Here is a 13,199-nt window from a genome sequence, read left to right on the forward strand (position 1 = left end):
TGAAAGTCAAGCATTTAGGAACATTTTGAACATATTAAATACAATGCAAACATGATACTTTTGTACTGCCACACAGATCACATTTAGCAGAAAAGGTAGCCTAACAATGCTGATTTAATTAATGATTAAGACAAAACAATCAACTCTGTTTACTGTGAAATATGTTATTCAGATCAGTTTATTCTATATTCAGTTTATATTCAGTCTATGTGAGTCTATATTCAGCAAATTGTTAACGCCTCTGAATCTTTTTCTTTCAATGGCCACACCAATCTGCTCCTTCAGTTTCTCTATGTTGTTTGAGATGTTTTTCCAGCGACGTCCATAAGATCAGTGATCATCTCAGCGCTGTAAGGACCTTTAAAGGTGCGATATTTTTCCCTCAGGTCTTAATATCATCTGAAGAAAAAGTAACACTTAAATCAGAACAGTTTACTTCAGTGATATTTCAGGTTTATTCAGGACAGCTGTAAGATCTGAACTTGCCTCCACAGTTGACCACATTAAACAGAGGGATGTGAATCACAGTTGGAGAGTTTTGGCCTTTGAATACATAGAAGTCCTTCGGTTTCTCCTTGTCTTCACTGGTAATGTTGACTTCAGGGAAAGGGATGTTTAGTGTCCTGCACGTCTCATCAGCTTTACTTAAGGTCTGCAATAGAAATGCATGATAAAAAGGCTTCATTAAAAGCTTCTGAACAGAATGATCAGTGTAAATTTCTCTTGTTTTGTTTAAAGATATAAAGTACCACCCTTCCAAAAGCTAGATGAGATATTTACTTTTCCCAGAAGACAAAATAAGATAAATTTACACTGATTAGCCTGTTCAATTTTTTTTTTTGGAGCATCATGTTTGTAATAGTTGCACACTCAATGTTGCAAAGGATTCAAAATGTGCAGAAGATGCTGGAAAAGAATATATATATATATATATATATATATATATATAATTTTATTTTATTTTTTCTGAAGAAAAGTGGTCAGTTTTACTGCTCAGGATGACAGCATTAAGAAACAAGCATTTATAAACTTTTGAACTGGTTTGTGTAAATTCAGTTATTAATTTTGTCTATATTTGTCCATATCTGAACTATACTGTATGTAAATACCTGTTATGTGAAATAGCTTATTGAGGGCAGTACTAAATAAAAACAACATACAAGTTTTGCGATCCCTCAAGCTACAGTTTTGGCACTCTAGCTGTTCAGAATTAAACCTGCATATGTCTTGCGGAAGAACACTGTTTTGGTCACACGGATGAATGTGTTTTGCAGCATCTTTGCGAATGTAAGTGCCATCTTTTGCTGTTGTTTTGACTAATTGTTGTCTTAAAATTAATAACATTACATAAGTTTGTAACATTGCTAGTCTGATCAGGTCAAACGTTGTCATTTCTGTTAGACCGCTATGCTAAAATAAAGTGAAGTGAAGTGACGTGTGGCCAAGTATGGTAACCCATTCTCGGAATTTGTACTCTGCATTTAACCCATCCAAGTGCACACACACCCAGAGCAGTGGGCAGCCAATGCTGCAGTGCCCGGAGAGCAGTTGTGGGTTCGGTGCCTTGTTCAAGGGTCTCACCTCAGTCATGGTATTGAGGGTGAAGAGAGCACTGTATATTCACTCCCCCCACCTACAATCCCTGCCGAACCAGAGACTCGAACTCGCAACCTTTAGGTTACGAGTCCGACTCTCTAACCATTAGGCCACGACTTCCCCACATCGTGCTTGGTGTGAACGGGCCTTTATTGTTTAGTTAATAAAACTTTTGTGCACGAATTACATGAGTTTCTGATTCTGTTACTGATTGTGAATAATGTCCCTTTTTCGATTACGATCTAGCTACATGCTCTAATGCATCAATACTGTAAGAAATGTATTTTTGGTGGCCACGAAAATATTATTTTGATATGAGTTGATATGAAATTACACTGAATGTTTGCTGGACGAACAGATTAGTTGATGACAATATTAATTCTGCTACAGTTACTACTGGCAGCTGATATAAATAATTGTAATTAATTATAATTTATTGTAATTATTTATATACATTTCCCTTTTGAGGTAATTTGCTACAATAGTAAAGGTGTAGTAACCATTGTTTTTTTGCTCATTGATTACCATTTGTATAACCCCAGTTTTATTACAAATACCATGATTAAACTATGGTTAGTGAAGCAAGACCATGGATAATTTGATAAACTGTCTTTCTAATAAATATATGATTATTTATAGGGGTTCTCTCTCGTGCTGATTGGATAGGTGGTGTGATTACTGATGATGAATTGGCCGTGTTAATTATATGTGCGAGCTCCTCCCGAAATTTGTTAATAAAACATCACTTATTATAACCATTATTATAACCATTAAATAACCATCTCAAAATGTTTCTAAATTTCATTGGTTCGTGGCCAGGGACGATTTCTGTGAACCCATGAATCAGGTGGCAAACCATTGAAGTTTTAATGAGACATTTGTATAATTAAAAGTAATAATAGTTGCTAATAGTATCTTATCAGCCTGTTTAGTTGATCAATTCACAGAACAAACAAAACAAACCCTGAAAACTGATAAAAGAACACAGATTATACAGACATTTAATGGTATTAGATGATTTGTTAATTGTATTGTGACGGGAGGAGCCAACGACATACACAGTGGCTGTGGCGTTAGGCCTCGGAGAGGCTTTTATTAAACAGAAATAATAAAATAGTGTCCAAAGTAAACAGGGGATCTGGTGTCCTCGTCGTGCTGCGGGGCTTGTGAAGGAGGGCAGTGTTCAGGAAGGGAGGGTCCAGGTAAGGGGCGGAGTCCGGCGGCTGCACGCGCTCCCACTTGGGTCCACAGAATTCGGCGGGACTTGTTTGGCCCGGCATCCTGGCCCGAAGGCCGTAACACTGGTGCGGCTTTCGTCCGGACCGCGGGTCCGGCAGCTCACGTCTCTGGCGGCTCGGAAGTCCCTCTACGCTCCCTTCCTGGACCCACGAGGACACCAGCGTGCGTGCATGCATGGGGGAAGAGACCGGTCTCTCGAGGAGAGGCGCGCTCGGTATTTAAACAGCGGCGGTGATGAGGCTTCATTCAGTTCAGCTGTGCCTCATCACACGCCGCCAGCCCTCGCTGTTTCCACGCCCCTCCTCTCTCGCACACCCACTCCCGTCGGGAGCCTGGTGAAGGGCGGCGAATAAGGGACCAGGTGGTGATGATAATAAAGAGGGAGGCAGCTGACTCGTCACAGTATTTAATACATTTCATAGAAATATTTGTAATGGTTTTGTAAAAGTTGTATTTATGTATGTTTGGTCTGAGTTTTAGTTGCATTTACACCGTTCTGACCAGCAGGTTTCAACAACACGTGGTGTGTGAAGCAAATGGTTCAATTAATTCAAAGCTTTGAAAAGCTTAGTGTCTCCTATCATGACACGCACTGGTGAATGGCATATGTAGAAAATTACCCGCAAATTCTGTCCCGACAGGCCTAATATATAAATAGTTATTACAGGCTTATCTAATTCAGAGTAAGACAGACACACATTTTGAAGATGGATTTATAGTTATTTAAATTTTGTTACTGTAGCTATAAAATTAACATTTTGCACATCCTGTGAGGGGTTTGTAAAGAACTCTTATGTGTATAAAAGCCAGGCCTACCATGAAAGGATCGCCGCCACTGAAATCCAGGGAAATGATGAGGTCAATGTCTCTTTCTTTTCTCAGCACTGAGAAGTAGGGTGAGTTGTTCGACAGTCCGGCGTCTATATAGTCTCTCGTCGCATTTTGCAGAAAAGCAGGAGGCACTGCTCCATCTAATCGATCACAGTGTGAAATGAGTCTCTTTATTATTCTCATTGAATTGCACGTTTTTAGCCGGTGTGTTCTCACCTGTCATGTTGTGGAGGAAGTTATATTTCCTGCCCCAGATCCACTCAGTCATGCATCTACAAATATTAATCCAAGCACCTGCAAAACAGTTATACTTTTCAAAATACATTTTCTAAAGTTCTCCATTTCTTTAAACGATTCTTAGGTTATCAAGAACCATTTTCCTGTAGACTTCTGACTTGACTGTTTCATTACAGGATCTTCAGACCGCTTATTGTGCGTATGGTAAGCAAACAATTAAATACTGCTAAATATATAAACTTGGTTACTGTGTATTTAAAACATATTCAGTTTATTGGTATTAGGCCTAATTCAAAAATCTGACCTGTTTTATTTATGTATGACTGACAAATATGCATCACTTTTTACACAGTTTATTGTGTAATCCAAATGGATGGAAATTTAAATGCAGTTGAAATACATAAATCTTATGTTTTATGCCAATTTTTGGAAATTAGAGACAGTTCAACTTACGAAATAGCCAACTTGTGTTCCAACCACTCAAATTGTCACACACATTCACGGTGAAATGCTTCATATACCGTTTTTCTGCTCTTTTATCAGTAGTTTCCATTGTTTTCATTGGAGAAATCAGCTGACTTTTGCCTCCAGAGAGGTCTGTAAGAAAACAGGACATGACAAAAGTGGGTAGACATGATTGTGTTACATATTATTTGTTAATGTTATCTTATACAAATATTTTAGATATTTTATATGTACATATTTAGCAGATGCTTTTTTTTTTCAAAACACAAATGACAATTTTTAAATGCAGATTTGATGTGAAATATGACTTTTATTTTAAATAACAGGTATTCTTCACAAATTTGTTGTCACAACAGGTTCTCACTGTGATGTATAATGTTTTACCGTTCAAATTTGTTCTGATGGATTCATCAAAACCAGAAAGATCTTGGCCATTCAAAGCAGAGAGATTCATGTCAATAAGATCCATGAGCGCCCGGTAACATTCATCTGCAGACTGGGAGATTGGATCATCTGAAGGAAACCCACATTTGTCGGAGTCTAGTGGGCAGCGCTCTGACAAAGAGGACGCTTCGGGTGCAAGATCTGTTCTCCTCTCACTCCTCATCACTTCATGTCTCCTCTCACTGCTCTCATGCTCTTCTGTCAATATATATTGAGTAAAGATGATCACATTGCAAAAAAAGTGCTTTTCCACATTCAAATTTATGATGTTACGATATCAGTTTTCCCACAACCAGAAGCAATTATACTTAAATAAAAATGCTATACTTTAGTTCTTAATTAAAAATAGCTACTTAAATACAAGCAGTAAAAATGCTTTACCCTCCCTCATTGTCTCAAGTATTGTGTCGTTTTGAAAGAAATCTGAAAAACATAAAAAGGATGATAATAAAATAACTGCTGACTTTAAGCAAAATTCAGTCCTCCGAAAAAATGTTCACCGCTTATCTTGTTCCACATGTTTCTCTTAATATCCTCTTCATCCGCTAAAGCGCTGCTGCAAAGAGCTGCAGAAAAAAACAACATCAACAAACTTGGAAGTGCAAAATAAAACTGCAGACATTTTGTATGATTGAATTGCAAAATTTTAAGAAGTGACAAGGATGTGTCTCATGGCAATTTCGTAATAATTGTATTAATTGGTAGCTAATTCGTATGAATTATACATAAAATGTAGACTAAAAAGTAAATTTTTAGAAAAATAAACAAACATGAAGGTCCTCATTTATTTCATATGAAATCGCCACTTTGTAAAATGATAATACAGACCTGGAACCGTTTGATAGTTAAACTCATTTGCAGAGATCAGTGAAGTAGTAAAGTATGCAATGTATTAAGCTATGTAAGTTGATATTACAAATAAAGTGTTACCCAAATACTGAACTCCTCTGTGACAAAGTTTGTTACCTTGCAGGTACAGCATGTCAAATTCATCTTGATGTTTTATCTTTGAGCCCTTGTGAAACTGGCTGCCAAAGTCGCAGGTGTCCACAAATGCTCCAGTGAGGGAATAACCTGCTTCATTTGGATTGATCTCAAACCAGGGGTCTGCAGACAGAAAACATGTCGATGTAACTACTGACACGAGCACATTAACGTTTTATCCCTTTTTTTCATACATCAGATGCAGACCTCCGTTATTGCTCTGATTGCTTTGCTTGTCGATCACTGTGTAGATGGGAAACGGGTCTTTATTGTTCTGGTTCCGCTGCTCTGTGAGTGTCTGTTCATCGATCTATAGAAAACACAATTGTGTCCTTACAATACAATAACATGATGCCACAAAAATGTAAGACATTCAGTTTTTTCTCTTAATAAGGATCTAAGGCTCAAATGGAGCTTCATAGGCCTATCTTTACATTTTTACAGTGAGAGACTTTATCAAGAGAATCGAGAGTCGAGAGGTGTTACCATTTCATTCTCAGGTGTAGCCTACTTAAAAGAAATATGACTGCTGGCTTAAAGAGAAATGTTCCAATTAAAACTGGAAGTGCGTCCTTTTTGGAGATGTCCATCAGTTTTATCGCTTGGTTGGTTTGTTTTTTTTTCAATTTAAAATTTAATATTTCTGTAGGCCTATATATTCTGTAAGTCTATTGGAGATGCTGGACCCTTTTTACGAACTGAAATGTTGCATTGCCATAATAAATAACATTATAAATCTATCAAAATTCTTTCATATTTAATTTATTTTTTTTAATGAATGAGGCATTTATATAGCACTTTATTGTGTATTGCTGTACACCCAAAGTGCTTTACAATCATGTGGGGGGGTCTCTCCTCAACCAGCACCAGTGTGCAGTATCCACCTGGATGATGCGCCAGCAGCCACAGTACAACGGCGCCAGTGCGCTCACCACATACCAGCTACAGGTGGAGAGGAGAGAGAGTAGAGAGTCATAGAGCCAATTCAGTGGATGGGGATTCTTAGGAGACCATGATTGATAAGGGCCAGTGGAGGGAATTTGGCCAGGGGTTAACACCCCTACTCTTTACGAGAAGTGCCATGGGATTTTTGATGACTACAGAGAGTCAGGGCCTTAGTTTAACGTCTCATCCGAAGGACGGTGCTTGTTGACAGTATAGTGTCCCAGTCACTATACTGAGGCGTTAGGACCCACAGAGACCACAGGGTAGAGACCTGCACTCCCGCGGGAGTACCACGGGACCCAACGCAACAGGGTGCGGCGCGGGACAACTCTTGATGGGCGAGCACGGGTGCGGGCGGGAAGAGACTCGTGTGTGTGCGAGATGTGGGAGAATAAAATGATTCGCGGGACTCCTGCAAAATAGAAATTATCTAAACATAAAATGTCTAAAACATAAATTGTTATTTATCTGTTGCACAAAAGCAAGAAGAACAACTAATATTAAAATTAAAATGACTGACATGCGCAAGCTAGGAATAGTTCCTATTTACAACATGTTTAGCTAATCACAGACTCAACTGTGATTTCTGGAACGCAATGGCCAATCAGAGGTGATTAAGTTAGAATCACCGCAGTGCTGAAATTGCATGCTCACGAATTCTCACATTTCAACACATGGAGTGTAGACATTGTGAAAGATTCATTGTGTTATAACAGAGCTTTATGAGATAGCGATGAACTGAGATGTCAGCTTTTAGTGATAATAAAGGAAGCTGCTCACATTCTGCCATGCCAAACCATGCACGCAGCAGCCCATGCTTGCTTTTCTGTTAAAAATAACAGTCATTGTGAATGATGATGCTTAGCCTAAATAACATTTTTTTTTTTTTTTTATCGGGAGCGTTTATGCTGGGATGTTGTGGAGCTTAGGTGATGTTACAGAACCATTTAATGTAAATTTGTAAATTTCTTCGATGTATGGAAAAAAATCTTTTGCGGGCGGGAGCGGGACAAAACATGAATTTCACGGGAGGGAGTGGGACCAGATAAGATATATTTCTGCAGGAGCGGGCGGGCGCGGGACAGAAAAATCCGTCCCGCGCAGGTCTCTACCACAGGGTGAGCACCCCCTGCTAGCCTCACTAACACCTCTTCCAGCAGCAACCTAGTTTTCCCAGGAGGTCTCCCATCCAGTTACTGACCAGGTTCAACCCTGCTTAGCTTCAGTGGGCAACCAGTCTTGGGCTGCAGGGTGATATGGCTGTGGCCATATTAATGTCATGTACATTTATAACACTTGTTTACCCTGGCATAAAATGACAAAATATGCAACCACAAAGCCCAACCTGTGTAGCCCGATTCACGAACAAATGACTGCTATTATGAACCAGTTCTTTTTAGTGAGTCAAAAAAGAAAAGTCCAATTCAGGAACACTGAATCAACATCATTTGGCCACTGAACTGCAAGATATAAATAACTTGTTTTCAGTAAAAATGATAAACTAACCTTCTCTATACATACAACTAAAACAATATGTTGATTCAGCAGTATTTGGAAAGACAGGCTGTAAATCATACGACCCTATAATTTTCTAAATTATGAATACAAATTAAACCTGTAAAATCCATCCCTGGTTATGAATATATACAAACCTCTTTCACATATGCTGTGACGACCATCACTGCCCAGACATCAGTCAAGGTGAAGAAGTCTTTCCCTCTGTAATAATTCTCCAGTTTGGTCAATTTGTCTGTGAAGCTGACTCCTGGTCCACTGAGTCTCTTGATGATTCTGTCTTTCACGGTCTCTAGTTTGGTGGACCAGTCTGGTTCTTTGTATAAGGAGGCCATGCACCTTCAGAGAAGAACATACTGCTCTCATTTTTGACATTCAACTCAATTCGATCTCTGTGTGTTTGTTGTTTCTCAGGGTTCGTACCAGGTGGATCCAGAGACTCCGCTCAGATAAAGGATGCAGTCCAGAAGACCTGCTTCATCAAGCTGAACCAGGGATCCCAGCAAACCCACCATGGCTCTTTGTCCTCCTCCAGAACCCAGTAATGCAATGTTTGGCACCTCTCTCTGAAACGCACACACCATTGAAAGCATCTGCTTCCACATGCTATCAGAAGTATCAAAAATCAGAGGGCATCTTCTGAGTACAAAACATATGCAGGTTTAATTCATTTATTCCCATATACATCTAACGTATTGCTAGCCTTTTATTACAGTAGGAATGTCTTCCAACATCATTTAGCAGAGTGGCGCATATGTTGGCAAGAATATTACACTTTATTCCTGTTTTGCAATCTATTACTCATTGTTTGCATAAGCACCTTGCATTCACACGTTAGTTGACAGCATAATCACCTGACCTGGGGTTTGATGCAATCAATTACAAGCTTTATCAGGCGATTCATTATTTTGAGTCTGTATTAAATGTGATGTGTTTAACCATTTTAAATTCCATTTAACCCATTCCTGAACAGAATCACAAAAAACAAGTCTTATATTTATGAGAAAATGATAGACCCTTACAAAAAAGAAGTTTATTCAAGTCAAGTCACCTTTATTTATATAGCGCTTTTAACAATACAGATTGTGTCAAAGCACTTAACAGTATCAAATTGGAGGATAGAGTGTCAGTAATGTATAATGATAAGATTAAACACTCAATTTTCAGTTAAAGGCATTTCATTATTGAATTCAGAGATGTCATTGTCTAGCTCAGTTTAGTTTAAATAGTATATGTGCAATCAAATCGACGATAATTGCTAGAAATTAAGTGTCCCCAACTGAGCAAGCCGTGTGCTATTAGTATATTTCTTTTAAACTAAAAAATAGGAAAGTATACTTTTAATCTATTTGTTATGTACTTCTCAGAAATGGGCTTCATGAACTTTTCAGAAATATACTTAAAATTACATTTAAGTATACTTGACATACTTAGGAAAAAAATCTAAATATATTTGAGCTATACTTGTGCTCCTAGAATCTGTGTTTTCATTGTTATATGGTAGGGAGCGCTAGTACATCTTCTGAACACAAAAAACAAAAGAACACAAGTGAAGAAGAAAAAAAAACAGCAGATGTTTCCACGTGTAATCTAACGCGATCATCAGGCATAAAACAGCATCAAAACTGTGTAACGTTATGGAATAAAATGTCGACCAATGAAGAGTTAATAATGACTGTCAAGCTTTGGGGTGTTGATTGACTCCATCTACATTTTGATTATCATTCTGAATCAAATTCACAGTCTTTTTTCAGCTTTTTGTTCAAAATGTTGTTTATTTCTTTTATTTATGAAACTTACCCACATTCAAGTGTTTAAAAAAGAATGCATGAAGCTAGAATAAAATGTTTCTGTTTACAAGCAGATACTCTGTTCTTTATTTTGATGCTTTGTATGTTCAGATATTCATATAACAAAATATATACAAATTAATACCTAATAGGGACATAGTAGTATACTTAAAGTATGATGTAAAGTTCACTTAAAAAAATGTAAGAGTATACTTTCAGTATAAAACTACTAAACTAGTAGTTTGCTCAGACTATAATTCAAAGTCTACTAAAATGCTACTACAAGTATTTAATTACTATAAGTTCACTTTTAGTATAATTGTAGTATTAGCTAAAAACATTGATGTAAACTAGTTGTGTACTCAAAGTTTAATACTGTTATACTTAAAAGTATACTTTTATATACTAGAAATTTGGCCAATTTAGTCCCAAGGAGTATTGAAATAGTACACTTACAAGTATACTGCTAGTACACTGATATGTGTATACTTACTACATAAAGTATACTTAAAGTATACTACTTTTTGGTAAGGGGATATTTTTGAGATCGATTAATTGGGACTACGTAGTTTGAATGGTTGGGTTTAAAGAGGTTTAATTGGGTTTTATTTTCATTAAAAAATACCTCAAGCTCTGGTATTCTCCTGTGACTATCAGGTGACTAACGTAATTATTAAAAAAAATGCTTGCTACCTGGGAATGGCATCGTTTTTCACAATGAAGAGAGTGAATTTGATGCTTGACAGCTGATGTTCATCACCCAACACATGCCATTTCAATATAAGCAGTTGGAAATATGAAGTATAACATGATTTCTTTACCCGAATGCATTGAATCTGAAGCTTCCTCAGGGTTTGTAGAACAGTGTTTCTCCTGCTGGCTACAAACTTCTGCTCTCTCCGATTCGGTAAGGGTTTGAATCTCACCGTACCGCTGAGGAAGCCACAGAGACAGACAGACAAATCAGTGCTCACCTGAACATGACTTATTTGATATATTTAGATGTCAAATATTCTAGATTTCAATGCAATTAAATCTGAAGTTAATTTTGCACAATTATTCTCGGAATATAGCAGTTTGTTATAGTGAAATTGTGTTATTTTACTGCTTCCATGATTCAAGAGATCTGGGCAGGATTACGTACCTTTCCTTGGGTTTAGATGCACTCATCTGTAAAACAAGAGAGTGAGTCAAGTATATAACAGGATATAGCAAATCAGTAAACTCTGCTGTTTTTAGAGAATTATGATAAAGCAAAGAAACAACAGAGTAAACGTGAAAAACATTAATATTATGCATGCGTCAAAGTAAATACAAACCTGTTGTAAATAAAGTAGAAACTATGTGGGAAATGTGTTCCAGCTTAAAATGTCAACACTTTTGAACTATTTAAATAATGTAAAAAACATGATCTGAAATATATATTTTAATTATTTTATTCATTTTTAAATAAAATATTAGATGGCCAAAATACAGCTGATTACTTCAGACATTGTGCAATCTTGCATCTTTATAGTTTTTAGATTCAGATTGCTAAAAGTTATATTATTGGATCAAAACATCAGTATATGTTTCAAACATGCAATTATTTATAGTATATTTCAATAACGTTGTAAAGATTGTGGTGCATAAAAAATGCAAAACTTTGTCACATTGAAATATGAATCCCACAATTAAATAATTTTTCACCATCGTATATTTTTATGCACTTTTGGTAGTGCATGGGTCATTAATAAGGTTGTCACATGCAATTTATAATGATATGAAACATTTAAATTGCCCTGACATTATTTATATTAAGCTTTAAAACATATACTTACTATTTCTGTAAATCGTGAGTCTTCAATTCCACACTGAAAACAACACAGCAGTCCTTATCTGACTTTCAGCCAGAAGATGCTCTTATATGGGGCTCTGAAACTACACTGCAAGTCTAGACATTACCCTGAGGGTGAGGTTGTGAATGATGAATGACTCAATCATTGAAAACTGTGATATTTCCTTGTATATTAATTATGTAGCCTCACCTCATGCACCTCACCTAGTTCGTGTGGCGAGAAACAGGATGTCCTGTTGTCATTTTCAATGAGAACAGGGGAAAGCCTTCATGCTCGTTACCAGCAGAACATGCTGCAACATCGTATTGCATAAGGAAGTAGGCTTGCAAACGTAAAATTCAAGATTGCATACATTGTCATTTATGGTGTGCCAGGGTTTGGTTTTAATTTCAACTGACATATTTCAACTTTGTTTTCAGGTAATGCCTTAAGAGATCAAATGTGAACCTTGACTGTAACCTTGAATCTCACAACAATGTTTTTATTGTTTAATTTTCATCAAGCCATAAATTTGTGAAATGGATAAAAAAAAAAAAAAACATACAATATTAGTAAAAAATTTTGCCACTACATACATTTTAATCCATAAATGTTTAAAATATTGTCAAATATCATAAATGTTTCAAATATCAGACATCCTATTCTGTGTTTTTGACTAAAAAGTATCACAAGTTCATAAGAGTCACGTGTTCTTGAATCGGCTACACAGGTGGCACTGTATGTTTTTGACTCGCTGGATTCATGGATTAATTTGTTCATGAATATATATATATATATATATATATATATATATAGTTAAGTTAAGTTATATATATAAGTAACATTTTGTGGTATTGACTCACTAAAAAGAACCATACATTCTTCCTGATTGGACTATACATTACATGATTGCGATGTGTGCAAATTTATTTCGCATTACACAGTAGTCATCACACTGAAGCGCACTAGCGCAGTCATTAATGTTTACATTTATGCACAAATTTGCGTTTTATGCACAGGGGTGGCAAAGCGTTTTCTTATGGACATACTAAACGCTTTGAAAAAATGTGACATTAAAGTAGCCTACCAAAACAGCAGTGGTGGAGGTAATGAATTACAACTACTCATGTTACTGTAATTAAGTAGTTTTTTCAGCACTTGTACTTTCATGAGTATATTTTTAAGTCTGTAATTTTACTTGTACTTTAGTACAAATTAATCAAAGTATTCTATTTCACTACTTTTAAAATCACAATTCATTACTGAGTATGCCTTCTGGGGTGCACCTCTTTATAAATCACGTTCGGGGCCCTTCTCCCTCGTCGGGCCCTTGGAA

General features: G+C 36.7%; 1 pseudogene; it reads right to left on the reverse strand.

Moving 5' to 3' along the window:
- Positions 1-189: 189 nt before the first annotated feature.
- LOC131540816 (cytosolic phospholipase A2 gamma-like) lies at positions 190-12,570 on the reverse strand (annotated as a pseudogene).
- Between the last annotated feature and the right edge of the window lie 629 nt (positions 12,571-13,199).

The sequence above is a fragment of the Onychostoma macrolepis genome, chromosome 05 (assembly GCF_012432095.1).
Source record: "Onychostoma macrolepis isolate SWU-2019 chromosome 05, ASM1243209v1, whole genome shotgun sequence".
In the NCBI taxonomy this organism is placed as follows: domain Eukaryota; kingdom Metazoa; phylum Chordata; class Actinopteri; order Cypriniformes; family Cyprinidae; genus Onychostoma; species Onychostoma macrolepis.